The sequence below is a fragment of the Pteronotus mesoamericanus genome, unplaced genomic scaffold, assembly GCF_021234165.1.
Source record: "Pteronotus mesoamericanus isolate MK-2021 breed Mesoamerican mustached bat unplaced genomic scaffold, CSHL_Meso_final scaffold_507, whole genome shotgun sequence".
NCBI classification, from domain to species: Eukaryota; Metazoa; Chordata; class Mammalia; order Chiroptera; family Mormoopidae; genus Pteronotus; species Pteronotus mesoamericanus.
This window is the reverse complement of record NW_026555319.1, coordinates 7,676,628-7,703,075: the sequence shown is the minus strand read 5'-3', so window position 1 is coordinate 7,703,075 and position 26,448 is coordinate 7,676,628. Positions and strand designations below refer to the sequence as shown.

General features: G+C 48.9%; 1 pseudogene; it reads right to left on the bottom strand.

Annotated features, from left to right (window-relative positions):
* LOC129087198 (TAR DNA-binding protein 43-like) overlaps positions 1-26,448 on the bottom strand; it is an 89,238-nt pseudogene that overhangs the window by 3,021 nt on the left and 59,769 nt on the right.

Sequence of the window (26,448 nt, the reverse complement as noted above, 5' to 3'; positions counted from 1 at the left end):
CCTTTTCCTCTCAAGGCGCCATTGTGATCTGGGACAGGACTTTGAAGCTCATCCCGATCCATTCCCTCGGGCAAACAGGCACTGAGTGTCTAACACGTGCTGGCTTTGGAGAAGCTACTTGGGGGTACAAGATAAGGCGGAGGTGTCTGGATTGCTGGGGGAAGAAGTAATTACTTGCCAAGGTGGATTAGTCGCAAGAGACAGAAAGCTAACAAGAATGTCCGCGGGGTTCTGGCTTCAGGCATTGCTGGACCCCCGGGCTCAAGCAGACATTTATCACGGGACCACACTAAAGGCGTGCCACGGTCAGGTGTCATCTGTCACCAGAAGGCCAGCTCCAGGCGAGACCACGGCGGTGGCCTGGGCCAAAGAGCGTGGTGGCTCGAACTATGCCGATGTGAGATGGGGAAGAAGTGAAAGGCTGTGAGAAATAGAGATGAAGTAACTGGCAAAGACGTGGTGGTGGAGGGTATGGAAGGTAAGGGAGAGGGAGGGATCAGGAAGAATCTCCAAGTGTCTGGCTTTTACATCTGGATGGCTGAGACAGGTTATTGCTCTTACCTCAACCGAGAGGATGAGCTTAAGAATTCTGACTTCAAGAGGATGGTTCTTGCATTATCGAGGTGTAATGGAAAAATAAAAGTATATTTAGAGTATACAATGTGATTATTAGTGATACATGCATATTGTGAAAGGATTCCCACCATCAAGTTAATTAACACAGCCACCACCTCACCTTGCACCGTCTACCCCTTTTTTGGTGAGAACGCTTGATTTCTGCTTTCTTAGCGAATTTTAATTATACATCACTATCCACTGTAGTCAACTTGTTATACGTTAGATCCTCAGACCTTATTCATCTTATAACCTTATCCTTTTACCAGCCTCTCCCTATTTCATCCATCCAGACAGCCCCTGGCAAACACTATTCTACTCTCTGTTTCTTAGTTCAGCCTAGATTCCGCATACAAGTGAGACCGTACACTACTGGCCTGTGTCTGGTTTATTTCACTCAGCATAATGTCTCCATGCTCATCCATGTTGCTGCAAATGGCAGGACTTCCTCCTTTTTAAAGGTTGCAAAATAGTCCATTGTCTACACATATATTCCACATCCCCTGGATCCCTTCACCCCATGACGGACACTTAGGCCCTCCCTGCGCCGCGGCTATTGTGAATAGCGCTGCGATGCACGTGGGAGCGCAGACGTCTCTTTGACATAGAGATGTCATTGCCTTTGGATGCAGACCTAGCAGTGGGATGGCTGGATCACGTGGTCGTTCTGTTTTTAACTTTTTGAGGAACCGCCATACTGTTTTCCATTGTGGCTGCACCCGTTTACAGCCCCACCAGCAGTGCACAAGGGTTCCCTTTTCTCCACGTCCTCAGCAGCATTTGTCTCTTGTCTTTCTGATGAGGACACCCTAACAGGTGTGAGCTGATATCTCCTTGTGGTTTTGGTTTGCATCTCCCTGATGGTTAGTGATGTTGAGCCTCTTTTCATATGTCTGTTGGCCGTTTCTATTGGCTTCTTTGGAAAAATGTCTGTTTGGTTCCTTTGCCCTTTTTAATTGGGTTATTTGTTTTTCTTTTTTTAAGTTAAGTTGTACGAGTTCCTTATATATGTTGAATTTAACTCTTTATCAGATATCAGATATGTGGTTTGCAAATGCTTTCTCCCAGTCTGTAGGTTGGTTTTTTTTGTTTTTTTGGTGTATGGTTTCCGAGCCTTTAAGTATCCGTTACACTGGACAGTATGTGGTTATACTCTGCAGTAGGAGCAGTGGGGCTTTATTTGTTAGGTCACCCACACAGGAATCATGAAGGTCAGGGGTGGTTGTATCACTGCAGAGACAGTGAGCGGGGTGTAGTAGTCATCATAACGGTGGTGTGGGGGGAGGCGCTGCTGCAGCACTGGTAGGGGCGCAGATCTGGCCCATTCTGCCTCCCTGGGTTCAAGCCTCAGCCCATCCCTTTACTAGCCAGGGGGACTTGGCCAAGTGATTCAACTTTTCTGGACCTCAGTTTCCTCATTTTTCGAGTGGGGTGAAGCGTGCCTCTCTCATAGGCTTGTCTTTCCATTGTAATGAGATAATACATGCAAGGTGTTCAAAGTCACATGTGCTGATAGTAAGCACTCACTTAGGCTGAGCTCTCGTCATTATTGGCCCGCACACCTTGCCCACAGACAGCGAGCTGTGGCCGTAGTGGAGGTCGCCAAAGGTGCTCAGTGTGTCCTGACCTGGTATTGGAAGGGTTGCACTTCCCTACAGCTTAGAGTTCGGGCTGGCCATGGCCACATGGTTTACTTTGGCCACTAAATATAAGCACAAGTGAAATGTCATTTCTGGGTCTAAGTTTTAAGAGCCAGTATGCAACTTACCACATCTGTCTTTTTCTCTTCCTTGACGACCATCAAGGTTCTGGCTGCTCCGTCAGCCCAGTACCAGAGCGAGGACAGAGCCCCCAGCTGACCTTCAATAGGACTAGTGTGCAAATGAGAAATAGAGATTTTCTGTTTTAAGGCAAACTTAACAGCTGGTTGGTTGTTATCGCAGCAAAAGCTGTCCTATCCTGACCAATACAGTGATGGCACTAGAAACTGAACTGTGGGAATCTTCATTCTGCAAATAAATATTTCAGAGGTCCACATTCCACCACATTTTACAATAATCCCATTGTACAGCTCTAAATAAAGACAAGGAAAAAAAAAAAACTCCTTTAGCTTTTGGAGAGAGATTCTACTAAGCTTAGAAATACCATGAAATGGATTTGTATTGAGAAAAAGAATGGGCTTGATGGAAAGTATGCAGCTTTTATATATAATGAAAATGGAAGTGGGTATCACTGTACATGTGAAAAGGAAATCTATGAAAACCACAGAGCGTTTTAAGAGGTTAAAGGTAAAAGCAAATGGGCTTATTATGTATCAGTTAAATAAACAAGGGCTTCTTGAACCAGAATGGGAGGGCTTCTGGTCTCCATCCAACTGTTCAGAGATGTATTTAAAATATGGCATTAGGTATGTGTGGAAGTTTTGTTTTTGCCAGTGTCCTAAGCAGAACACAGAAGAGCAGAAAACTGGACTTAGAAAACGGGAGTTTTAGGTGTCTCAGGAAATTGAAATAAAGCCCAAGCTTCCAGAAGGGTGTGTGGATCTTGGGAAACTTGGGGTTTAAACTAGTTATGATATATGAGTTCCCACCCCCCAATTTCAGAAATGAATTTCATGTTTCTGTTATATTTATTCCAGACCCTGGAGATGATGGGGTTTTTTTTTTTGGGGGGGGGGTGGACTGGGCCTCCCAACCCTCCTTGTTGACAGTAATATTTTGGGATGTATGGTTAACATAGGAATTTCCAGGTTCTTGTGGCTTGATTGTTGATTTCCTCTGAGAAAGAAGGGGGGCAGAGGTCTCAGTCCACTGGGCACTCGTGGAGATTTGCCTGTGCTTTTCCTGACGTGACGTCAGGGGGAGCCCCCGTGTGCCGAGCCATGGCATAAGTGACAATAATGGCGAAGAGCACAGCCCTGGCAGTGGAGAGAGCTCAGTTCGTATCTCCCGCTCCGCCGTGGGGAAGTCATACGGACCCTCTGAGCCCCAGTTCACTCATCGGATCAGTGGGCACACCTGGCACATCTTAGGGTTGTCGTGAGGACAAACTGAGATAAAAACGTAAAGCCAGACTCATCCCAGCACGTGGCACATGCGCAATAAATCTGAGTGATGGTGATGATGATAAGGTGTCGCAGACTGGCGACCTGTGATACGACCAGGTCAGACCTGGGCTTTTAGTGACATAATTTTCCACCGTGGGACACCTCATCCAGGAATACCGTTGAGATGACCTAATGACCGTTGAGATGCCTGGGCTGTGGGAGTGATACCTGGGACATTACTGGCCAACCCACAGCTCTCGTGAAAACCAGACGCTTGCCTACCACTCGAGCTTTTACCCAACAACAGAAGTATAATTTCTTCCTCCTAGGGCATCCCTTCGATGCCTGACGGCTGGCTCCATGGGAAGGTCAGGTTCAGAAGCGGTGTGAGTGGCCAGGGACCACATTTCACATAGCTGCCTTTGAGTTTCACATATTGCAGCCCGAATTTTATCTGGAGCCTTCTTTGCCAGAGAACTCAGCACTCGTGGTCATTCCTTGTCTATTCCATCAAGTCCAAACTCCATGTCCTCCTAGAAAAATAGGTCTTTGTGACACACCCTGAGGTGACCTTTCAGCCTTCCTGCTTCCTCATCCTTTGATGTGCTCTGTGTTCTGCAGCATCCTGATGGCAGGTATATAGCGCTTGTGCTACCTGGTGCCCTTGCAGACATCACTAAGCGATCTCAGAACTCTGTTGTCTGACTTCTCACCCAGTCTCACTGCTGTCCTCAACAGAGCACCCCAGGCAGCTGTTTTCAAACAATGAAGCCTGGTAGGCAAAGTAAAGCTGATTTACCCTCCCTGACGCAGGCAGACTGGCTTCCTTTCCTAAACATTGCAGGCTTACCCACACTTACTGCTTTTGAGGTGCCGGCCCTCTTACCAGAATTCCCAGGTCTCTGCCTAACTAAGCCTCACTCACCACTGAGGACTGAATACAGTCCATCAAGTTTCTGCAAGTATCCACAGTATTATAAAACCACAAATAGTATTTTTTGAATTGATGTGAAATCCTGACAACTCAAGCATTTCCTGATGCCCCACATGCAGCTGCCCCTCCTTGTCCTGATCCCACATACTATGTATTATCAGAGGAGAGTCACAACCTCTATATTTTCAAGCCTGTGATTAAAAAAGGATTGCCTGTCCTCTGTCTACAACTAGATTCTTAAGGGTAGGAGCCACATCGTTTTTGAGAGCAGGCAGATCTGAGTTCAAATTCTGTCTTTGCTACTTCCTGGCATAATGAACTTGACCTCAGTGAGTGTCAGCTTCCTTATATGCAACAGGAGGAAGGTAATAAAACCAACCTCCTGAGGTTGGTTGCAATTATCCGATACATAAAAAGCCCTTAGCTCAGTTTTGGTTGAATAATAATAGGAAAATATAATTAGTGTGTCTCTACATTATGGGGCACCATGAGAGGGAAAAAGCTTTGGAACAAAAGTCCCAATTTCAAACTCAGCTTTGGCCATTGATTAGCTTGGGGAAGTCACTGCGGGGTCTTATCTTGCTCCTCTGTGAAATGGGCTTTTAGTCTGTCCCCACTTCGGTTTGTGGTGTAAATGCGATCATGTAGGCGAAAGGCAAGGTGATGTTCACGATATTTGGCAATCTGTATAGCATGGGAACAGATGCTGGGCAGATGCTGGCTATAACAAGTAGGGTGGCCACTCTGAATATGCATCTGTGGTGAAGGATTTCTGGAAAGCATGAAGCGTCACCCAGACACTAAAGATTCCTGTTGTCATTAATCTATGTGAAACGAAGATGAAAATAGTTGACACAAGTAATAGATATAATATTGTGGGCACTTCCAGGAAAAGGAAAAAAAAAATCTGGCTCCATCAGGACTCTAAGTTTAAGGTAACAGAATCCCAACTCAGTGGGATGAAGCGGAAAGAAATTTATGGAGTTAAGTTACTGAAAGGTATCAGTGGATCCAAGGACTCAAATGACATGTTTAAGACTTAGTTTTATTCTCTTCACTCTTTAGTCCTGCTCCTCTCTGCTCGGACTCCATTCTCAAGCAGGCTTTTCCGTTCTTAAGAACACAACAAGAAGGCACCAAGAGTTCCAGATCTGTGTCACATTCTCCCAGTTTAAAGTGTACTAGACACGGTGTTCCTCTTTTCCCACCAGTACCAACAAAAAACCTGAACTCACTCACTTCTTTGATTGGCTGTCAGCCGTCACATGTTCATTTCTGAACCAGTCACTTCACTGGGGAGGCATGGCTCTGATCGGCAGGGTGTGCGTCACAATGCAGGAGAAGGACCAGGTGTTCTGGCTGCGTGGACTGGGGAGAGAAACATCCCCACCCAAGGGGAAAGTGGATGCCAATGAGGCAAAAACAGCAGCTGTCCATTACTACAAGCTAGAGAAATGCAAGACAGCACTGCCCTTAGCCACCCTTGGTCGCTGCTCATTCATCGTGAATACGTGGCTCTCAGATGGAATCAAGGCGTGTTGTGTCTGAACTCCTTCCCCCCCAAACCCAGCTGGTCTGTAAGGCTCTGCTTCCACTCACTCATTCGCGAGAACATGGGTCTGTCTGCTTGCCCACGGAAGGTTCATGGAGGAGATGCCGCAGGGTAGGGTGTCGCTGTGATGTGTGGTGGCTGACATCACTCGGGTTTGGCCTGCCTTCTCAGGCTATATATACAAAGTTCTGGAATCATGAAGGAAAGGAAAAACCACAACGTGATCATCCAGGCGTTTCTTTTTTCCTCTTTATTTTTCGTCAAAGCCCTGGTACTTCGAGGGAAATTTAATCCTTATGTTTCTGTTTAATTTGTCCTATACTTAGGTCATCAAAATGGAGCCTATAAAGAGCCATTTGATGTCCAGGAATAATTATGAGCTTGTACATAAGCCTCTTAAAATATGTGTGTGAGTGAATATGTATATGTGCATTAGCACTTGAGGTTTACTCCAAAGCTCCACGTGCCACTGGGTTTGACCTCATCAGAAAGTGGAGTTCAAACCTCAGATTGAGACAGAAACATCTATTGAGAGATGACACTTTTTTCCTTTTTCAGATCCACACATGGGATAATAGAAGCGCGATGTGTACTTCCTCAGACCCATGCACTCAAGGGCGTAGGTGGCATTATCAACGCCAGTTCTTGGATAATGTTCTCCGTGTTTACTGTCTCTATTTTCTCACCTCCCACTCTCAGCCCTCCCCCGCCTGGCTTACAGCCGCACCTCTCCATCCACGCCTGTCCCCACACCGCCCCTGAGGACGTCCATGATGTTGCTGAATCTAATGGGTGTCCTCATTTTCCTTGGCCACTCAGTGGATGTGTTTATTTCTTATGTGATCTCTCAGCAGGATTTGACATAAACACTCTCCTCTTGACCTGGTGACACACCAGCTTCTTCACTTGGTTTGAGCAATTTCATGATCTCCCAATTTACCCTGCCTCTCCAGCGGCTGCATCTTCACCCCCTTGCCTCATCCCCCTCTTCTACCCACCCGCTAGGTATTGGAGATCCTCTAAGCTTCGTCCCTACATTCTTCCGGGTAGGGGGTCCTAGGCCCCAAAGGGGACATCTTGGAGGCACTGCAAGGGTCCCATTGAACTGCGGGCTCCCGCTGGGCACTTTGGATTCCTTGGGTCCAGAAACAAGCCAGCGAGGAGTCACCGTACTGAGGGGCATTTTCGACCCTTACCTGCAGGAGGAGGTAGATTTTTGTTTACACAGTGGGGACAAGGGGATCTCGGGTGTGCAGAATCCACTCAGGTGACCCACGTGGGGCCTGCTGGCGCTCATCGCCCACTATAGGAGAGAAAGAACAGATACAGCAATACTGGCTTGAGAAGCATCTCACATTCATCCAGATTGAATGATGGAATGAATGCATGAATCTCACCTTCTGAGGCTACACTGTCCACTTGGGCAAGTGCCCTAAGGGTTAGGGGGTCAAAGGTTTTCTCAGAGTCCCAGGCCCCATTTACCTGTCCTGGAATTCTCTTCATTTATGCTCCTTTCCCAATCCTTGGCATCCTCATCGAAAGAAGACTTCAGAACCTGCTCTGCGGCCCACTGACTCCAGGTGTGGCCATGCAGGTGGAGTGTCTAAAACCTTTCTCAAACCCTGGTTTTAAGCTGAAAGTGCCTTTATAGGCCGCCAAGTCCTCTACGTGAAAAAACAAAGAACTGGAAAGATGAGGTGATTTGTCAGGAGTCATCGTGGAGTGTTTTAGAATTGACTTTTACTTAAATGTAACCTACATCTCAAAGATTACCTTTCTTGGGTGGTTGAAGTGCTACAGGGTGACTCTAGAGTACATAACACGAGTTGTCCTGGTTATCGATGTCGTCGCCACCGTAATCACTATTGACTTAATACCTACGAGAGGTTAGTTTGTATCAGGCCCTGTGATCAGCATTGGAACTCATCCGATGCCGACGACCACCCCCTGAGGTGTAGCTGAGTACTGCCTCCGATTTCAGACGCGGACACGGTGGTTGGGCGGTTGGGGGAGCCACCCGTCCCCGCTCCCCATGCCAGCGAGCCCCGAGGGAGGATGAAACGGAAGTCTGGTCTCTGCAGGGTTAGGCTTCCTAACCACTTCGCTACTTCTACGAACAGGCTGGAATTCTAATGAACCCACGATATTTCTGGGACTCCGTTTTTAAAATTAAACTTAGCAGGAGAAAAATTAGAGAGTGCTCCTCCTGCTCTAGGAAGACAAAAATATTGGAGCCCCCCATCTCACCCCGAAGGTGTGACCGTAATAGCCTCCCGTGCCGCCTGGCGTGACCGGACGGACCTAGCGGCACCCTCTTTTTTTAGTTGGGGAAACTGAGTTTCAGGCCCCTCGAGGCGCCTGGGGGTGCTGCCAGGGCCATCTCTCAGGCCTGAGGCGTCTCTGTCAGGGCTTTATTGAGCAGACCTGCCTGCCGCCATCTGCATTTAAATAATGAACAAGGATCAATACCTGTCTCTGCTCCTCTTGTCCACATTCCCTTGATGATGAGCCTGAGAACAGGAGGCCAGATTCACCGCGAATCTCCAGCCTGCAGTGGGAGCTCATTATAACCTCGCTGTAGCTACATTTTCCTCATCAAGAGCCGCGAGAGATATTGAAAGGGGCGATGGGAGAGGTCAGAGGGAATTCACCAGGATCTAAATCTTGAATGCCAGTGAGGTAATGCGACCGTTTCCATAAACAGACACCCATCCATCCACAAATGTTTATTCAATAGTGAACATATAAACCCAGCTATGGGGCAGAGTGGCCCAGTGGCTAGAGTGTACGCTGACTCCAGGCAGACGTGGGGTCAAATTTCCTTTTCTGCCATTTAATAGCTGTGGGAATTTGTGCTCATTTCTTCGCTTACCTCCTGGCCTTGCTGCTTTGCAAATTTATTCAGGCATAGCACAGAAAAATTAAAGTGTGCATAGTACACTAATGTTAAATGATTACTGATATATCTGGATCTGTCTCTATGTGTATCTCACATATAAATGTATCATGTGTGTGTGTAACTACCACTCAGATCAGAGTATATCACTCCCTAATGTTTCATCATGCCGCCTCTCGATCTGTAGTCATGCCCAGAAGCAATCACTACTCTGACTTCTATCTGCCATTGATTGGTTTGGCCTGCCCTTGAAATCCACATAGACAGAATCATAAAGAGTACACTCTTTTGTGTCTGGCTTCTTTCACTCAACATGCATCATATCTGCGAGTTTCATTCCTGTTATTGTGCATAGCAATGGTTTCTTATTTTCACATAGTATTCTATTGTCTGAGCACAGCACCCTGAAGTCATTCATTCTTCTCTTGAGAGCTTTTTCTATCGTTCTGTGTGCTTGGCTACTATAAGCAACACTGTGGCTATTGTCAATGAAGAACACCCCGTGCTTGTCTTCTTGTGACCTCTGCCATGCCTTCTGTTGCGTATATAGTTAGGTGAAGAGTTAATGGGCCCTTTCACCACCCCCCTTTTTTTTAAAGCCTCAATTTTTGTATTTAATCTGCTTGGCTTAAATGAGATACATAGTCTAACACATGATAATCACCCAATAATTACAGAAATTATTCTAATTACATGGTTTAATACTGTAAGCTTAGAGAATGCTGTCTAGAGCAACCCTTTTCTCAAAACAGCGCCAACTCTTCATTCTAGCACTCAGTCCGACCACAGTGAAGCTGGGTTTGCAGGCCAGGTTGCTCTCTGCGCAGGCTCTGTGTGGAAAGTCTAGGCACTGCAGTCACTCCCCACCCCACACTAAATGTGGGTTCCCCCCACCCATATTTATCAGGGCACACCTCTTCGCCTTTGGCTTTATTTCATGTAACCACAGAGCAAGCAATGTTTTGCTACTTCCAACCATCCAACGGGGCCACAGAACATGACCTTCAAAAATGAGCCATTCCCCCCCAACATCACTGCCCTAAAATGTTATCTAGACTAGCCAGGTGAGCTTCTAAAAGAAATGTCCCCCTGTCCCCAAGAGAGGGCCCCTTTCTCCGCTCTCCTCCGCTCCTGGAGTCTGCAGGAGCAGAAAGTCGGGCGGACCCAAACAGATTGTGGTTGGAGCTAGAAAACAGCCTTTGAGAGGCAATAAATCAAGGACGATTGTGAAGGTGCTTTGTGTTCTAGGATGTTGAAACATCTCTCTCTGTCTAATGGAACTTCCCCAAGGCGCTATTAACTGTAGGCATAGGATAACCGAAGAGCCACCCCCCACCCCATCCCCTTTCCCTTCTGCAAATAATGGGATGATGTTTCATCTCCAAAAATAGCCCGTTGGGCTTGGAACACTTTTCTTCCCTTCTTAGGGCTCCGTGGGATTATTGGATTATGAAGCAAAGGGTTTTTTCAGCTTGCTGGCGTGACTGACTGGTGTTAGAGGGCAGGAAGCCAAAGTTAGCTGAAGTGCATGGAATCTTTCAGGTTTAATAACATTAGACACAAATGTATTGAGCGCTTACTAGGTCCCAGGCACTGTGCTGGGTGCTTTCATGATTGCAACTGATTCTTACAATAACCTTATTATGAAATAGATTCTCCCTCTTCCCCCTCCTATTTTGAGATGGAGAACTAAGGAGGTTATCCCCCAAGACCATGCAGTTAGAAGGCAGTAGAGCTAAGGTGAGAATTCCCTAGCCTGTGCCTTTAATCTGGAAAATTCATCATTGGCAAGTGGTAATTGCCACTATCGAAGTTTAATTTTGGGTTTCCTGCTATTTCCCATTGACATCTATTTATTTTAAAATATATATATAATTAGTTTTATTTTGAGAGTTTCATTGTTCCCCTTATACCTGACCCAATGCCTGAGAAATTCCAACCTTAGTAATTTTGGCCAAACTAACCTTCAACTAGCGGTCCATAAAAAATGGCGCCCACCTCGCCTACTCCTTGTGTTCTCTTCCCAACAGGAAGAGCTCCTCTCCTCCTGGTTTCCCATGTGCCTTGATGGTGATAGTGGGCCTGTTACTTCTATTGACTATCCTGCCTTTCGGACTGCACCTCTCTGCTTCATGTCCTTCTGGTGGCCTTCATGCCAGAGACCCCTCTCTCTCCTTCCCTACACAGCCTGGCTATTACAAGCATCTCCGTTCCCGTGGCTGTAGTGGAATGTTCGGGGTGGCTCTCCAAGTCCTGTGCTGAAATCGAGATGGAGGCTGGGATGGAGCGGGTTGCCCTCCTTTAGAAATTATGAGCTTTCTCTAGGAATAATCGAAGCCTGGTGTTGCTGAGAGTTATCTCTACGTTTGTGTCATTTGAGCTCAATACGAAGCCATCCATGGAGACTCTGGAGAGGAAAGAAGATGTGAGAGAGAGAGAGAGAGATACAAATGGGGAGGGGGATGAGGGAGGGAGAAAGAGAGAAATACCTCATGACACAGCCTAACTGAATTGGGCTGCATCTGTGCCTAGAGCTACCAGGGATACCCTGGGGATGTGCCACTCGAGTCTCTGTTGTGAGTGGCATGGTTGCAAGCCTCCCACTATGGAAATGTTGGATCCACCCATGGGTCACTCTGAAGTCACACTGTCCCTGCGCTGCTCCAGCCTGTGACTGAGCATGCTGGGGATTCTAGAGCAGGACCGCGTCTCTTCACTCTGGGGCTTCCGCTGGCCTCGGTGGGGCTCGATGGTGCTGCTCTGCAGCTGGAAGCTCCTTCTACCCAGCCGTCCTTTCCTCCTTCCTTCCCTCTCTCCTCTCCCAGGGGTCAGACCCACGTGTCACAGCCTGGAGGCTCACGCTGTCTTTCCTTGCCTTCTCTTCCCAGGCATCTCCCTCAAAAATCTCTTGACTGTCTAATTCTGTCTTGGCTTCTGCTTCCTGGAGGAACTGAACTAACACACCACCCATTTTGCTTGAGCTGCTTTGAATCAACTCTCTGTCATTTGCAACCCAAAGAATCCTATTACAGTGGCATCCAGTATGTAAAGCTGCTCTGAAGACCATGTGCCCTGTGGAGATACTGGCTATAGTGATTGTTATTCTCAAGGTTGGCTACCGAGAGCTGGTTGACAAGAGATTAAGAATAACTTCCCCAGAGAGGGTGTTTGCATTTTCACAGGAAACCCTCAAAGATGGATGAGACTTCCAAACGTGGAAAAGATGGGAAATTCGTGAGATGGTGGATGGAGAGCCACACAAAGTTAAATATTCTCTGGGACTATATACATGGTTGGTGTCGAAATCCAAGTCTCTGGTTCATTGCATCTCTCTCCTGGACTTCAAATCAGTCTGTCCTAAGGTCTTCTGGACATTGGCCCTTAGCCATCTCTCAGGTCCTGGGAACCTGATCCATCTAAAAGGCTACTTTTATTCTTTCCCTGGTCTTCTGATCTTCCTTTTAATGTAAAGTTCCTTAGCTCAAGAAACACCCATGTCAATTCAGTGGCTGAAGACAAAAATCTGGGAGTCATGCATGATCCCTTCCTCTTCCGTTAATTGCAATTCCCCCTTTGTGAAAACACTCCTTTTCTGGTCCTTAATGAAGGCACACAAAACACGTCAGCTCGCACCTGCCCTGCAGAAATTATCCCCGAACATTAAATGTTAATATCTGCTTCCTTTACCCCCAAACCTGGGCTCATGTAGGCTTTCCTAAGTCCATAATCAGCTTTTTAAAATTATTAAGATGGTGTTTATTCTAATTAAATTCAGAAGGTTGCTTATCCTCCTACTTTCTTTTAGAAAGAGACCCCATTATATCCGGAGTAAAGGGAACTGCCTTGGAGAAAAAGCTTCCTGCGCTCGAGCAGCGCATTGGGACGTCGCAGACGATGCAATCCTAAAGCTTCAGCCACTCACACAGAGCTGCCAACTTTTTCCTTTTCCAAGTTGAGTAATATTTTCAAAGTTGCTATATGTGATTCCTCTTGGTTTGTAAATGCATAATTTGGTTGAAACCGTGGCTCATATATTTCGGTTCTGAAGTGAGGCTGCTTTTAAAAAAGTCTAAACTCTCAGCTCCCTTCTGCGAAGTTTTTACTTCGTCCGCAGGGTTCCCGTCCACACTGCACCCCAGTTCTGTGCCATGTCCGTAGTCCAGCCTCTTGTCCCCTCAGTCCTCCCCCTTTTTCTTTCTGGTGACAGCGTTTTCCTCCCTTTCTCTGAATCAGCCTCAGAAAAGCTCTCCTGTGACGCCCTCCCCAACTGTCCAGCATATGCAGGCGTGTCCTCCAGAGGCAAGGACCTAGGGGGTACTGGTTGCCACCTGCATCCTTTTAGCAGGAGGAGGAGGAGGAGGAGGAGGAAATCTGGGGGGTGCTAACCACTCCCGTTCCATTGCCAGAGCGAGACAATCTTCACAGCAATCCGTGTGGAAAGAACAGACTCTGAGAAGAAGGGGCAGTCCCTGATAGTCAACACACTTACCTGCGTGAACAACGACATTTTCTTCCTTTTCACTTTGCCATTGACTGACGGAAGCCCAGGGACTGTCTAGTGTATCCTCCCTGGGTGGTTGGTTTTTTGTGTTTTGTTTTCCCCTTTCTTCCCAGGTACACTGAACCCCAAGTGAACAAAGCCCCTGCAAAACACCCGAACGCTCTTCCCCTCCCAGACCTCAGGCTCTGTGTCCATCTTTTTGTTGTGGTGCCCACCTGCATTCCAGCTTACTGCCGGAGGCTGGACTCCATGTTGCCCGGGAACTGTTTACGAAAGAGAGAAGTCCACCTCTTTGATCAGATCTTGGGCTTCCTTTTTGCCCCAAAGAGGAAAAAACAAATGGAAAAGACTATAACAAGAAGCAGGACTGAGGATGGAAGGGGCTTTTTACTAGTACCTGCTTGGACTTGTCAGTGCACCGGAACTGCAGTTCAGTCCTTTGCCACCCAGATGAGCCCTTCCTCTCCAAGGAGGTGTCTCTGCTTTGTACAGCTGATCACGCTGTGATCCCCTTCCCTTCCCTTCCCTCCTCCCTTCCCTTCCCTTCTCCTCCTTCCTCCCCCCCTCCCTCCCTCCCCTCTTTCTTTCTTTCTTTCTTTCTTTCTTTCTTTCTTTCTTTCTTTCTTTCTTTCTTTCTTTCCTTCCTTCCTTCCTTCCTTCCTTCCTTCCTTCCTTCCTTCCTTCCTTCCTTCCTTCCTTTCCCTCCCTCCCTCCCTCCCTCCCTCCCTCCCTTCCTTCCTTCCTTCCTTCCTTCCTTCCTTCCTTCCTTCCTTCCTTTCTCTCTTTCTCTCTTTCTTTCCCTTCTCTCTTTTTCCCCCCTCCCTCCCTCCCTTCTTTCCTTCTTTCCTTCCTTCCTTCCTTCCTCCCTTCCAATGAAAATAAGAGACTTTCATCTTAAACTTTGCAAACGTGTTTTGTTTCTCCAGAATTAACTTCTCACATGTTGGCCCTGGGATAGGGAGCCTCTAACAAAGCTGTTTTTGGCATGAGTACATAGAGAATGAGACTCTGTAGTGATCTTGGGTTTAATAATGTGATAATATCCTGAGAGCCTAATGGTGTCGGCCGCCGTACTCATGTGATTGTAATTCACCCTCACAACAAGCCTGCAAAGCAGGCGTCATTGTCCCTGCTTTACAGATGAGGAGACTGAGGGTCCGAGAGGTGTAGGTTCCTTCCCAGGGTGCTCAGCTGGCGAATGGCCGCCGAGCCAGATCCAAACTGTTTGCCTGGTTCTAAGAGCCGTTTTCTTTCTGCGGACATCACGTGTGACATCTTTCTGAGCAGCATCTGTTATCTCTTCTTGTCTTTAACTTACATCTGGTTTGGCTGAAACGCTGGCGCAGATGATGTAGGAAACCAGGCATCGGAGCAAAAGCTTACTTCTTCAGGGAGTTGTGTTGGGAGTCACACTGTGAGTTTCGTCTGTAGGGCTTTTGTGCGTGCATCCGCTTGCCCTGCCTCCCCGCGAGATGCTTCCCTGTCGCTAAGAATTAGAGTTTGCTCAGATGAGGCTGATGCGGCCGTCGTCGTGGTGGAGGTACTGATGGTGGAGGTGATGGTGGGCCCAACGGTGTCCGGCTTGCTGGTGGCGATGATGGTGGTGGCGGCGGAGGCCGTGAGGAGGCGGCGCTGGGAGTATGAGTGGCGCTAATAGTGACGGTGCGGGTGGTGATGGGAGAGACGCTGGCAGTTCTTTTGTGGAGTCAATATGCACCGGAAACTTGATCTGACCGATGTAACCAACTGGGTAAGAATCTGGGAAAGCGACACATCTTCATCAAATTGCCACAAGACGAGGGCGGGAACCAGGCTCTAGTCAGGCCACTTATGGGACATGTTTATTCTTTCTTACCATATATTCTAGGGTCTGGGCTCTCAGCCTTACCAGGCCTGAGGCCGGGAGACCCAACTAGCCTCAAGGTTGTTCCGAGGGCTTGGGAAGGAAGCAGCGTGACCCCCGAGAAGCTCTGGCGCAGCCTCAGCCCAGAGGGTGGTACACGTTAGAGAACGTGGATTTCCAATCTGACAGATGTAGGACCAGATTGATTTTGATGAGGGTTTTATCTTACCTGAGCCTCTGTTTCCTCCTTTCTCAAAAAATGCTGAGCTTTCCAAATTATACTAAGGATCTAATAGGATAAAGTATGTAGACTCTTCGGCACAATTTTGGGCACAAAATCGGTACTCGACAACTAATATCTGGTCAATTAAATGTAATTAAATTAATGTTTATGACAGTTCCCCAAAAGACCCCTATTTCAGAGCTGTTCACACTGAGGCACAGAGCCGCTAAGCACCTTGTAATGGCAGTTACCATTTATTGGGTGCATAGAGGTGCCAGGCACTGCGCCCGGAAATGTGAGCATTTCCTTGTTTAGGCAACAACCACCCCATCAGGCCGTGCGCATATTCTCCACACTTTACAGATGAGAAAACTGAGGCACAAGGGGTTTGCCCACGTGGTGAGGGGAAGATGCAGGATTTGTACTCGAGCTGCCAACCTCACAATCCATGTGATTAATTGGGGATTGGAATCGAGAGGGCATTGGTCACGTGGTGGGTGGCATTGACTGGGGCTCTGGAAAGAGGCCGATGACGTGGTGCGGCCAACCAACCCAGCAGCGTCTCCTTCCTGCGCCAGGATTTGCACAGCCCGCACACACGTCCTCGCTGCCAAAGGTTACCCTTGACCACGTGCGTGCGAGGGGGGTGCTGGGCCAAACCCAGCTGCCTGAGTGGGATGTTTATAGAGAGGACGTCTCCTCCACACCAGGGAGGGTGTGCTCCTCACACCGTTTGAGCTCCAAGAACCCGGCTCCAAATACATCAGCAATTAAAACAAAAGTTCATGTTCAGTCTCTTAGGGGAAAAAACAAAAAGGAACAAGAAACCTTTCCCATCCATCTGTGACCGAATATATTTTGTGCGCGGTTTCCTTGGGCGGCCTTCTGTTAACGGCTTCTAATTCACAGAGACAAAAAACATAAAACAATTTAAGACATTGGCACACTCAGCTCAGCAAGGCAGTTTATTCCTGGGGGTGGGGGGGGGCGGGGAGGCGTGGGTTTTTTTTTTGGCAGGGACCTCCCGAGGTTGGCTTAGAGAGGAGGCCGTGAGGCTCATGGGGACAGAGAGAGGAAGGGAGTTTGCGCATGCCGTTCCCTGCTTGCGGAGCGGAGAGGTATTCGGGGGAAGTGGGTTGGCCTCGATAATTATCCAGCTGGTAATTACAGCCAGTTGTGAAGGAATACTGTGCAGAGCCCCAACGGCCGCCACGCCAGCTGGGAAGAGCCCTCACCCACTGATGGATTTATGGCGGGCCGTGCAGAGCTGGGTGTGTGTTTTGGCTTGTGCACATGAGAGAGCACCGCGTCTCCTTCTTTCTTTGCCTGCCCCTCTCTCTCTTTAATCTCGACTTCAGAAGGGAAGGAGTGGGTCGTTAATTCGTTTGGGTTAAGAATCTGGGCTTTTTCATTCGAAAGAGGCAGGAGCTATGAGGACGCTGTGTCAGGGAGACTGTGTTCAGTTAACCTTTGCTGAATGGCGAGAACGCACCCACGAACGAGGGCTGACACAACACTCGCGGATATCTGCAGCGTGCTTCTGGTGTGCCAAAGCCGCCCCAGCCATACTTTCCATGTGTTGGGAAATAGAGTCCCATCATGACTCCCGTGTTGCGGATGGGAAAACTAAGGCTCGGACATGGGTGATTTGCTCAAGGTCACCCAGCAAGAATGTCAGAGCAGGTCTGCGAGCCCGGGCAGCCAACCCTGACGCCGTATGCTGGGTGGACGGGTGGAAGGCCCGCCGTGGGATTATGGATGGATGGATTCCTTTTGGAAAAATTCAGCCCAGTCCTAACTGGTGGGTGAGAGACATGCCAGAGGGAGCCCAGCGTTAAGCCGTGAATTCGTGGTGGGGCCAGGTTTTCTGACACATTGGCCAGAGCGCCCGCCCCTCTCCCTGTTGTCTTAGCGAGGTTTCTAAGCCCTGAAAGACTGAATTCGCACACTTATTAAACTCTGCCTCATCAGGCCTGTGTGCCCTGTGGGAAGAGACACCACCCTGACCCCAAGGTGGGTGACCCATATCCCAGTTCACCTGGGACTCAGGAATTTTCCAGGATGTGCAAGTTTAGTGCCAAAACTGGGAGGATACTAAGAAAACTGGGGAGATAGGCGCCCTGTACCCACGTGATGTGGTAAATGCTTACAGTGTCTAAACCTGTGTAAAGAGAAAGCTTTGCAAGAATGTCATCCAGTGTAGCGCTGAGGACCAAGACCTTGGCTTCAGACACACTGGAGTCCCATCTCATCTGCACCTTATCAGCAAGTGGCCTTGGGCACGTTACTGACCTCTCTGAACCTCAGTTTCTTCATCTGTAAAATAGGATAAGGTGTATGGGGTTGTTTGCGGTTGAAATGAGATAATGCGCATAAGATGCTCAGCACAGAGCATCTCTAAGGAAATGTGACCTCTGGTCACATAATTCCAGTGCAATGTCACCAACAGAGGGGATGCTCAGCTGGCTGCCACCGGTCTCGTCAGGCGAGCTCCTCTGCATTGTTTCCCGGGGCTGGGAACTCACATGTACAGGGACCAGGAATGAATGGAATCCGCTACGCTCCGATCTCCTCGGTGGGATGTCTAGCAGGGGCGTCCGAGCCGCCGCCCAGGGGCCGCATGCATCCCCGGTGGCTGTGAAGGTGGCCCAGCACAAAACCGTGAATTCACTTAAAACGTTATGAGATGTTTTTACCATTACGTGTCTCAATGTATTTAATGTGTGGCCCAAGACAACTCTTCTTCCAGTGTGGCCCAGAGACACCAAAAGGTTGGACAGCCCTGGCTAGGGATACCCTCTCCAGGAGGGAGCCGGGACTCCTCTGTGCTTTTCAGACTGAGACCCAGGGAGGTAGAGCAGCGTGCCCGAGGCCGCTCACACGGGGCGTGGGACAGGTGAAGTTCGCGCCCCGGGGCACTCTACCTCCAGGCTCTTGACTATGGTTTCACGTTGGCATGGAGTCTTTCTCATGTGTGTGAACGCGCATTATATAACGTATTCTTTTTTTTGTTTTTATTTTGCAGTCAGGTATTTTTGATGTTTTTCGATTTTTTAATTTTTATCTTACATCTCCTGAAACAACCTGGGTGGACATCCTTTTGTCTAAACTAGAGTTTCCCAGCGTTGACACCCTTGGCATTCGGGGCTCCATAATTCTTTGTGGCAGGAGCTGGTGGGCGGGGGGCTGTTCTGTAGGCGGCTGTCCTGTGCATGGCAGGATGGTGAGCAGCATCCCCGGCCCCACCCACTAGATACAAGGAGCACCTCCTCCCCCAGTTGGGACACCAAACAGGTCTTTAGACATTTCCCAGTGTCCCTTGCATGTGTGTGTCGGGGACGGGGGGCAAAAGTGCTCCCAGGTGAGAACAGCTGACCTGTGTCTTTATAATCTGGGGTGATCATTTGCTGGATCTAAGTGTATATACTATTGTTTTAAAGGTCCTTGCTAGGCAGTGCCCAGCTGTCTTCCACAAAATTGTACCAATGTGTAAGGACCCCGGCAGCGCAAGAGAACGTCATCTCCCACCTGCCTACCCATGACCAGGGTCCCACGGTCCCTCCTCAGGGAACCCTTGGAAGGGGACTCCCCTTCTTCTGGGTGTGCAGGACAGAGAGGCCCTTCCCAATGACCAACCCCATCATTTCAAATAGGGGACACTGAGCCTGGGAGGGACAGTGACTTGTCCTATATCACACAGCGAATGGGTTGTCAAGTTGGGGCTTCTCGAGCACTAATGAATAGCAATTTGTAATTTTGTTATTATTTTTATTGATTCGAGAGTGAGAGAGAGGGGGAGAAACATCGGCTTGTTGTCCCACTTATGTATGCACTCTTTGGCTGCTTCTTGTGTGCGCCCTGATGGGGGATCAAACTCACAACCTAGGGCTATTGGGATGATGCTCTAGCCAACTGAGCTACCCGGCCAGGGCCAGCAATTTGTAATTTTAATTTGGCATCCCCAGTAATAGCCTTGATCATTCCAAATTAGATTGATTCATTGAGGCAAATATTCTTTTCAGGACTTTTCTCCCAGATGGTGTGGGATTCTATAAAAATGTTTTTATGGCGCTGGCTGTGGATGAAGGCAGTGCTTTGGTGGCGAGGCAGGGAGTGATGTATTCTAGGCAGCTGAGGGGCCGGTAAAAGTTTATGGGCTCGCAGCCTGCCACGGACTGGGTTTATTGTCCTTTGTAAATTCTCCGCCATTTTTCCCCTTTGAAGTCGGGAGCGATGGAATCAGTGGTCTAATTGATACAGGATGGGAAGAAGCTGGGGATGCTCATAAGAGATGGGGCGATGCACTCCGGCGACCGTCTGCAGTTCAGTTCGTGAGCTCCTCAAAGGGGAATGAAGGACCTGCCGACTTCACTCAACTTAGAATGGGCCCGGCCCTACCCCAGGCAGGGCCTTTGGGCCCTGGCCTGCATCTCGCTCTCTGACGTCACCTCCCCCTCACCCCTCGGGCTCAGCTCGTGGCAGCCAGGACTGCCTTCTCTCTTCTCCTTGAAGAGCTGTTACCTGTTCCCGCCTCCGGGCCTTTGCATCTGCTTTTCCCTCTGCCAGGCCCTCCCTTTCCTCATTCTTTTCACGCTGGCTCCTTGATCACTTGAGGCTTCTGCCCATCTTCCAGCTCCCGGAGAGGCCTCCTCGACCACCTAATTTGAGGCAGCTCCCCACCCCCTACCGCCCCTCCAGTCACTCTCCGTTCTGTCACCTTAATGCTTGTGCTGTCTTTTTAGTACCGCTCACTACGTGACATTTTCTTATATATGTGTTCATGACAAGGTCACTCTCCTGAGGACAGGGACTGTGCATATCTTCTTGTTCGCAGGCTTGGTTCTAGTGACCAGAACAGTGCCGGGCACACAACAACGACTTGGTAACTGAATGAAGTAGTGAAGGAGCATCTGCTCTATGTACGGCCTGGGGAGATGTCACCAAAGCAGGGCTGTGAGATACCAAAAATAACCCCAAGAAAGCGAAGGGAGGTGGTGTGGAGTGTTTGGGGCGTGGTTCACCCACAGATGTGCTGTGACAGTTCCGAGGAGGGACCTGGGGGCTCTGGTGAGTTTTCGGCATTTAAAGGGGACCTTCGAGAATGCAGTGGTTGGATGAGCAGGAAGGAGTGGGCGGGGCATTTCAGGCCAGGGTGTGGCGGGGGCTGGGTGACACGCTGACGTTCGTGCTGAAGACTGGAACACAACTGCTTGGCCAAGGAGCAGGGGGCGCTGAAGCAGATGGCACCTTGGGTCTCATGTGAGGAGCTGAATGGTGCGTTCTGAAGTGTTCAAGAGCAGTAGGGGTCAGGAGTTAGATGGAACTGAGGTTTAAATTGTGTCTCGGGAAGGTTATTTATCTTTCCTCATCTGTAAGATGAGGCTGAGAAGTATGTAACACCTTGTAGAGTTTATACAGGATTAAATGAATAGTACACATAAAAAACTTAGAATCATGCCTGGGTGCACAGGGCAGAAAAATGCTGGCGATCACGGTTAATATTAACAATATTACCTAAATGAATAGGACATCACTACCGTGGCTATCAAAATTATAGGTGTGTGTAGTAGGTGGTGAGCTCCCATTTTACAGGTGGGAAAACTGAGGTCCAAAGCAACTGATGGTTTGCTCAAGGCCCCGGATTTATTGAATGGCAAGGCAGGGATTTGAACCTCCCGTCTGGGCCGTGCCTCACCCCTCCCGTCATTCCCTTGGGAGATGTCAGGCTTAGCGTTGCTTCCTTTTTGTGCCACATTGCGGGCCAGCACCCAGGCCCTTCCCATCCTCGGGAGGACGCCCAGGCTGCTCGGCCGTGCTCCCTGTGACCTGCCCACATTTCAGCTCGTCTCTTGCTACTCGCATCAGGTCCCCCACTGCGTCTCCCTCTTTCCTGCCCCGGCGCCTTTGTTCACCCTTTGCCCACGGCCTGGGCACCCCGTTTCTGCTCTTCATCTGGCCACCCACACATCACGCATGAAGACTCAGCCGCACTCAGGGCTCCCCCGACTCCCCATGGGATTTTCCAACTCTGCTGATGTCACACGCCCACGTGTCTTTCTCTGAGCCCAGGGTTGAGTCTGGGCCTTATTTGTTTATTTCTGAATCCTCCATACTTAGCCCTGCATCTGTTATAGGGTAGGAGCACCACAGGCTTATGAAATGTGAATGAATGAAGGAACACCTGAATGAACTGGCAATGGTAATACCCCCAAAGCCACCCCAAGATGGTGAACTTGGGAAAAATCAAGACCCATGTTTAGCTCTGAGTCCCCTGAGCCTCCAGGGGCACTTGGCATCTTCACTGAATGTAGACATGACTTTAGGGAGATGCTCACCACGGAATCCCAAGGAAATCCGAACTGCAAACTCCCCAAAAGGAAACCAGGCCTCTCCTTGTCTTTACTCTCCCTCGTCAGGCATAGGGAAGGTGCTCCGTCAGTGTTTGTTAAATGAATTACTAAGGACGACCACGGTGTAATGGAGAATTGTGAACCCCTCAAGTCAGGAGACCAATTTGTGGTCCATCTTAAATGCCCAACACCCAGGGAAGGGCCTGGTACACAGAAGGCCCTCAGATTCCAGGAGTTGGGAAAAGTGACCCTCCCGCCTTGAGACCAACCCACTCGTGGCCCGAGCATTCACGGGAACACACTGCCCTTGGCCCTCCGCAACCCTCCTTTTCCGGCGCTGGCAGATTTCTCTTCACTCCTGTGGTCTGAAGCCAGTTCCTCAACATCATGTAAACATGGTTTTCTGTGGTTGAAAATGTATTTTAAAAATGTCACTAATTACCCAATGGCCTGTAACCGCTCTTTCAGGGTCTGTCATGTAAATACCTAATTAGGGGCCTTGGAGGCTGGGCTGGATAAGAGGGCCCGGCGTTTCGAGGCCACCTGGCTGCTTCGTTCTCTCGGGGCCCAGGGGACGCACAGACGTGGGGGTCCCATGCATCACAGACCACAGAGGAGGGACGTTCTCGGGCCACATCAGGGGCTCTGGGGCTCTGGGGCTCTGGCCTCCTGGATGGGGCCGGGGCCGGCACGTATTCACAGGCGGGGAATTCTCAAGCTACCAAGCTTAATGGGAACCAACTGCCCAGCCCCTCCTCCACCCTCCGTGCCCAGTAGACGGTCCTCCTTTCAAACTCAAATGACTCACAGATGTGCGTCTGGGCTCCCCACTTTCCTCTTCTCCCCAAAGGGTCCGGCTCGCTGCGGCCCTGCCCTAACTCTGAGAATGTTTGTCTGTCGCGGGTGGCTAGAGTCTAGGCGGTACCTGGGCAAACTCACCGTTGAGGCCATCTTCAGGGGTTAAACACAGCATCCGTATACCCCACCTTTTCTTCCTCACCGAGGCCTCGACAGCAAGGGACGATGTTTTGCTGGTTCTGGATAAAGACGGCTTTTCCTCCCAGACAAAATTTTGGGCACCAGCTCTTATCTGCCTCCTGGGAGATTTCTTTTCCTGCCCTCCCATCCGCACGGGAGGGGCAGGAGTGTATCGATCGCATCTGGTCAGAGAGTAGCCGTGACGCTGGAGGTGTGGCCGGACCGTGAGCCACGTCCTGGTCCCTGGAGCCTGCTCTGCCTCAGAGCTTTTCTCTGTGACAGACTGCTGGCTTGGTGGCACTGGAGTCACCCAGGTCTTGGCCGAGTTGGGTCACACGGGTCTGGGGCATGTGAGCAACAGATGCACTTCCTTCTCCTCAAGGTCATTCTCTGTGCACTCAAGATGACACGCTCTTCATTGTCACGGTCTGTTCTCTGGTGGCCACAGAGAATGAGAATGCCTGTGTGACAGCAGGAAGGAGCCAGGCCCCTGGCTGCAAAGGAGCCATGGCACCTGCGATCAAGCGTCCGCCAAGTGCCTGAATACCGAAGGGGTTTTGGGGGGCGGGGGATTAAATGAGAGTCCCACCTCTACCTCTGAGCTCTGTGAGCTTGGTTCAACTATTCATCCTTCTGAGCCTCAGTTTTGTTATCTACAAAATGGGTGTAACAGTGGGCCAGTGGAGGCGTTGGTGGGAGGATGGAATGAGGCTGGGGTCTAGCTCCATGGTGAACATTTCACCCACGGGCACTGTGACTTGCAGGTCTGTCTTTCCATCTAGAAAATGGGGGGAAATAGCACCGAGAGCATTGCGTTGTGGAGACGTTCAAATGCTTAATGCAGGGCCTGGTGCACTCTAGGCAGTCAATACGTGTTCACCGTTGCTTGGACTGCTCTCACTTTTTTACATTGCCATCTTTTCATTGAACTCTTCTGGCCGTTGTCAGGCTTGGAAATGGCGGCGCAGAGGAACTGAATGACTTGCCCAAAGCTGTGCAGCTAGGAAGTGGCCAGATTGAACCCAGACCCATGATCCTGAATCAGCGGTTCCCCGCTTTGCCCCACCACCCTCTCTGGGCTCATGGAGAGGGGGCTACGGCTGTGGGCAAGCCACGGCCATAAAGAGAGGCTGCAGCAAGTTGGTCACAAGAACAGGGGCAAAGGCACCAAGAAAGGCCACAGTTCCCAGAAGCAAGGAAATAGTCTGGGGCCGGGAGTGATGTTTTGTGTGCCCAGAAGGCCACAAAACAAGAGCAAGGAGAAAAATGGATGCACCGAAAAGGAACAAACACCTTTCTTTATTGCCCTGAAAAGACGCCACCGTGATGAGTTAGTGATGCTGACATTTTAATTTACTATGGGATTTATTTTGCTTCCATGATGATAAAACATTATAAAACTATGGAACATTTTAGCACTTTTTATAATAGCATAATAAAAAATGCCTAGCAGATTATCTGTTCTTGGGAGCCTTTAAAAGAGTCTTCCCTTGGGGTGGGAGAATGCCGTTTCCGTATTTGCCAAATGGTGAATTGATCTGCTATTATTTTTTAATCACCAAATTGATTCATAATTTTTAACAGAAATTTGGAAATTTCAAAAAATAGGGAAAATATTAAAAATTACCCATAGTTTTTCTACCCAAACATAACCATTGTTAATGTTTTAGAATGTTTTCATCTTGGCCTTTTTCTCTGATTTTAAAAAAAACCATAATTCTAATACTATAATGGTAGTATTGAATCTTGCATTTTCCTATGCCATTCTAACACTGACACATCCATATTATTGCATAGACTTTATTAACAAATGTGCAGTAATACATCAAGGTGGGGATGCACCTGGGGTAACTTAGCCACTCCCCTAGGGCTGATAATCCACTTCTGATTCTTCACTACCATGGAGAACACAGCAATAAACATCTTTTTTTGTATGAACTTTTTTTCCCCGTTTTTTCCCCCTCCCTTCCTCCCTCTTTCCTTCCCTCCCTTCCTCCCTCCCTCCCTCCCTCCCTCCCTCCCTTTCCCTTCCTTTCTTGTCCCCTTAGCTCTTCTTTTCTTAATGCTTGGAATTTTCCTTTGGATGAATCCTTAGAAGAAAACCACCAAGCCCAAGCTAGGGATATTTTAAGGCCCGAGGTACATATTGTCAATTTTGTTTCTTGGATATATTCTCTGTGCCATCTTTAGATCCCTCTAATATTTCAGTTTCAAAACTGTGAGGACAGCATATAGCCATTCATTATTCATTTGACAACATCTCTTTAGCTCTCACTTTGGACAAGGAATAAACTCTCAAGGTATAAGTATTAGGCCATCCCAGTGGAGTCAAAGGTCACAATGAGTCATAGATGTGACCCATCTCAGATTGTCAACTGTTCCCTGGGAGCGGGCCTTCCCGGGTCTCTGAGGGGAGCCCTGATGCTGGGTGAGGGGGTGCCCGGCGGCGCAGCATTTCCAGGGGCGCCAACCTGCTGGGCTCTAGCATCCATTCTGTGGGACAAACGCTCATTGTCCAAGCTCCTCGGAGCGACTACTTTAGTGTCCCGGCAAGCATGAGAGCGCCCCCCTCCTCCCTGCCACTCCTCTCCGACAAAGCTTTTATACGGAGCACGAGCGCCCATAAATAACAGACCAACCTATAAATAAATACAGCTGGAAGCCCACAAAAGCCCTTGACAAATGCTGTTTATTTAATTTCTCAAGTGTGGTCCATTTGAGATCCAATTGGAAAGGCCTGCTAAGCTTTTAAAAGGCCAGCTTATGTGCTTAATCTTGACTCCCCCTTTGAGGGGCCATCCTGCCATCTCCCCCACACCTGCTGAGGTCAATAAAGCAGCGTGGCCATCTATGGGGGAGGGAGGTTCGGGAAAGAGAAGGGTTTCTCAGGTCCTTCCCAATGAGGGGCACTCGACGCTGGACAGGCCCGAGTCACACCATCATTATTAATCTTGTTCCAGTCCATCCGGTGAGATCTGTCCTCATCATTCATTTACTGGGTGGGAAGGTCTGGGCTCTCCAAACTGCCTGCAGAGGGTGACGAAAATGGTGACAATAGCAAGGCGGAGCCCGTGTGGACCTCTTACTAGGAAGTATCCGAATCAGTAGTTACTTCAGAGGCAAGCAAACAGGGCAGCACATTGCAGAAGGAAAGCATGTTCTTATGAGCATTCAAGCGGCCACACTTGCCCATCTCCTTCCTGCCCCAGGACCTTTGCTCATGCTCTTCCTCCTGCTTGAGACACCCTTTTCCTCATCTCCATTTAACTGACTCGATCCCACCTTTGAAGGTGCAGCTAATATTCTACTTCTTCTGAGAAGCCTTCCCTGCCTAAAATAAACACCCCCTCAAAAGAAACAGGCTACCAGTCTCCTAGTTGCACATTCTTATTGCATCCTGAACCTCTCTTTTGTAGTTCTGTCATTTCGACAATATTATTGACTAGGCAATCATTTGTTGACAACCAGTCTTGTTCACTCAATGATCACGTGTCACCTGCTACCTCCAAA